Below are 4,788 nucleotides of genomic sequence, written 5' to 3'. Positions count from 1 at the left end.
TTTACAGATGAATGGTTATATAGTAACAGCTTATTGATTTTTAATTATCTTTGGATCAGTGCTCTTATACATGGAGTTTGGTTTAAAGTAGTACATTTTAAACATCAATACACCAATAATAATTACAAATAATTAAATAAACAATGGCTTAATTTGGAAAAGAGTGTAGCAATTTATATATAAGTTGATTTTGGAAACAACAATCCAATCCAAACCACTCCATGCAATGAGAGCTGTTCGTTTACCCAGTCATTTGTAGTGAGTAGTTTTGAAATTGTTCTATGCTTAATCTCACTTCAAACTACTGTCCTCAAGATGAGATGTTGTATTAGAATTTTGTACCAATAAAAAAATGCCTCCGGCTTTCACATTTTTTCTTTAAATCCTATCTTTTCGTTGTCTCAGGATAAATATACAAACTACGAACTCAAAGTTTAAATTTAGGACTTACATTTTCTTGCCTATCAAGAAATCCAACATAATTTATGCCGATAAAAGTTCTGTAACGATCTCCTAGTCATTCTTCAATCTCTAGCGTTCCGGTCACTTACATCCTGTTGTAAAATGACCAGACGGGTAAAACATTAACCACGTGCTTCTCAATCTCCACAAGATGAAAGCAGTTATTTGCATTCTTGGGATTAATAAGGTTTTTGAAATTGGTCATACCAGGACTTCTTATACTTTCAGTATGAAGAACTATTGCCAACCAATAGATGTGACTGCAAGTCTATATTCCTTCAACACGAAAGTATAGTTGCCTTAAATACTTTCAGGGTAAACTATTTGTAAGTCATGCATGTGTGATATTGCACAATCCGCCGTATATCACTAACTGCAAATTGATATTACCTTAACACGAAAGTAATGTTGCCTTAAATACTTTCAAGATAAACTATTCCTAAACAATGTATATTTGAATTCCGCCGTGTATCACAAACTGTTAGTTGATGTTTCCTGAACACGAAAGTTATGTTGCCTAAATACTTTCAGAGTAAACTATTCATAAATCTTGTATGTATTATCTTGGTATTCGAAAATTGGGAAGTTGATATTTCCTGAACACTCTGAAACTTAAATTTTCCAGATGTTTTTAAAGAAAAGGATTCTCGTGCGATGTTTTACAGATTCGAGCCACGATTGATATGCCACCGGTAATTCTGAACGGAAACTAAGACCTAATATTGTAACTGAAACATTGTAGCTACAGACCGAGCTGAGGTAATACGGTGCGTGGATGGTTAAAGTGCTGCAACAAAGACCAATAATAAAAGTTCCATAGTTCTATGATTGGTCTCTGTATATATATATATATATATATATATATATATATATATATATATATATATACGTAAAAATACGTAAATGTGATTTCTTAAACACACACACACACACACACACACACTCTCACTCTCTCTCTCTCTCTCTCTCTCTCTCTCTCTCTCTCTCTCTCTCTCTCTCTCTCTCTCTATATATATATATATATATATATATATATATATATATATATATATATATATATATATATAGAGAGAGAGAGAGAGAGAGAGAGAGAGAGTGTGTGTGTGTGTGTGTGTGTGTGTTTAAGAAATCACATTTACGTATTTTTACGTATATATATATATATATATATATATATATATATATATATATAGAGAGAGAGAGAGAGAGAGAGAGAGAGAGAGAGAGAGTGTGTGTGTGTGTGTGTGTGTGTGTGTGTGTTTAAGAAATCACATTTACGTATTTTTGCATATGTTCTTAGCTTTATATATATATATATACAATTTTACAATTTATTAAAAAAATTTATATATACACACGCACATATACACACATACATAGATAATATAAACAATTCGTTAATACGTATGATCTCTTTTACAACTGTATTTTTATTTTTCAACATTATTATTTATCATTGAACTGGGTCATGGCATCATGTATTAATTAAAAGTAGTCATTAGTGTAAAATCAAAAGGGGAGAAATTATTAAATCACTTTGGCTCTTATAAACGGTTTCGCGTCTCGGATCCTTAAACATACTCGTATGATTAACTTTTACTAACAAACATTTATCTTCCATTGTTTATGCAGTTTTAACATGACGAAAGTATCAAGATTAAGTTACCCAAAAAATTTCATTTACGTCAAAAAACACTGACAGTGTTGCTAACACACACACACACACACACACACACACACACACACACACACACACACACACACACACACACACACACACACACACACACACACACACACACACACACACACATATTACTGAATTTATTGAGCAGGGGCAGAGTTATTCAGGATGTTAAGCTACTGATATACTATATACAAGCAGCTACCGTCAAAGACGCGAATTTGCTGCCTAATGTGCAATTAGTGTAAGTGGTGCTATTCTCACTAATTCAACATCATCACTTAGAGACCGTGGCTAGTTTTGCTTGGGGCAGACATTTGTCCCACTCTCGAGCCTAATTACATTGTTGAAATATACAATTTTCAAAACCGCACGAGCGGAAAAGTCCACGTAAACGTCTACTAGACTCCTGACTCGGTAGTCCAAGTGACTAAGAATGTTTGTTCTGTGGTCTGACACTTCTGGATAATTCTACTGCTAGGTCTACACTTAACTTTGCGGTCCTCCATGATGTAGGTTAATAAACTAGCCAAAAGATGCGATGACTCAAAGGGTAATAGTTACTAAGATAAATGCGTGATAATCTTAGGCCGTATCTTACTTTCTAGAAGTTAAAATAAATCATGTAATGCTTTGGATGAACTACTAACGATCAATAAATTGTTTCTTGTTGTTATGTTTTCAATAATTTTTAAATTGTCGTATTATCTGTGAATAATTTCCTTGTCTCACCCAAAGACCTGACTTAGTTGCTCCTACAGGCTAAACTCACATTTTATCAATTTCCAGAAAGGATATCTAAATTTATTAAATGTAAACTGTTGTCTATAAATGATGTAGTTTCAAGAAGCAGCAACGAAACAAGTACGCATTTTGTATAAATATTGCCTCTGGTGCAGCAAAACAGAAGAATTGTAGGGAGAAACTTCACAAAGTGTTTTGTCCCAAGTGATTGTGCACAAAGTTATTTATTTTTAATCCCAACGGTAATGTAATGCCATTAAGTTCTTTCATCTGATTGTAACATGCATATTTTACGACACTAGACAAACGTGAGAACCGGACCTGGTCGGAGGTTTCCATAGTTCCTTACAACTGCAAATAATTAAGGTAATCCCGACACAGGTATAAACTACAGGGATTCCTAGTTTTATAACCCTTAAATCTCGATTATTCAGATTTAATTTATATGTAAAATGTTATAGATTATCAATAAAATAAAGTTGTTTGTAATATTATTTTGTTCGCTAGTTTTTTGCTAGTGTTCATGCTAATCAGTAGAACCTAATATATACATGTATAAATATTACGTAAGATATTGTAATTGCAATTTGGTTGTGAAAAAAAACACTCTTTCTTTCTTTTGCTATGGACTTCTTCTGCCAATTTTCAACTCTTGTAAGGTTGTAATCATGTTTCAAGTATTGTTCTAACAATATTTTGTGTTGGGTCTGGCATTTTTCCAATTTTGTTATTTTTTATTCCTAAATTACTCGTACAAATACAATAAAGTATATATATATATATATATATATATATATATATATATATATATATATATATATTACGAAATTACAAACGTAATACATAATATAAGTAAAATAAATAATAAGTTAAAACTAGACTCATAAGAATAACAAATGATAATAACAAATGATATTATATATATATATATATATATATATATATATATATATATATATATATATATATATATATATATATATATATATGATAAGTTTATTATATATATATATATAATATATATGATAAGTTTATTATATATATATATAATAAACTTATCATTTGTTATTCTTGTGAGTCTAGTTTTAACTTATTATTTATTTTACTTATATTATGTATTACGTTTGTAATTTCGTAAGTTTGACTTCGTTATTTTATATTTTAAAGTCAAGTACATGACTAAATAAAAGTCCCTGTCCTAAGCCATTTTCAGAATTTGAACTTAATAGCTAAATAACGAACGAAATGGTTCAGCGTAATAGACTTTGCTCATAACTTCATATCTACAGCTCATTTTTTCTTTAGATATATCCTCCAGGGAGGATTATTGTATTATTATTATTGAATTTACGCTTCTACACACAAACAGAAGAAAAATATTTCTACTCCCATGAGTGATATAGTGATATTTGCTAACGCTCAGCAAAACCCACTAAGAGAGATGCACTATAATTATACTTCACGTAGCTTATGAAGACTTTAAGTTTCGTTCAAAAATATAAGACTATATATCCTGAGGTAGATAGATACACAGACAGACAGTTGAATTCTCTCAATTTACCTGAGTTGCAGTAAAATATGCAAAATTTCAAGTCTATACGTCATTACGTTCTCGAGATATCCTACCGAAAGTTAGGCTTCGGTAATCCTCAGCCAAATCACATTGAAGGACACTTATCATCACATTACTTGATCTTACATATTTCGAAATTTAACTTCATGTAAAATTGAAGTATGTAGTTTATTCTTGCTTGAGAACTGACAACTTCACTAACACATACATTTTCAACCAAATGTTATGGACGGACAGTAGTCGTGGAAGGCTTTGTTAAAACTTTGAGGCCAACACACTCCTCTAATCATTCTTAAATTATATAATGTAGTAATTGATTCGCAAA

This window comes from Homalodisca vitripennis, chromosome 2 (genome assembly GCF_021130785.1).
Source record: "Homalodisca vitripennis isolate AUS2020 chromosome 2, UT_GWSS_2.1, whole genome shotgun sequence".
In the NCBI taxonomy this organism is placed as follows: domain Eukaryota; kingdom Metazoa; phylum Arthropoda; class Insecta; order Hemiptera; family Cicadellidae; genus Homalodisca; species Homalodisca vitripennis.
Note: the sequence above shows the minus strand (reverse complement) of the source record.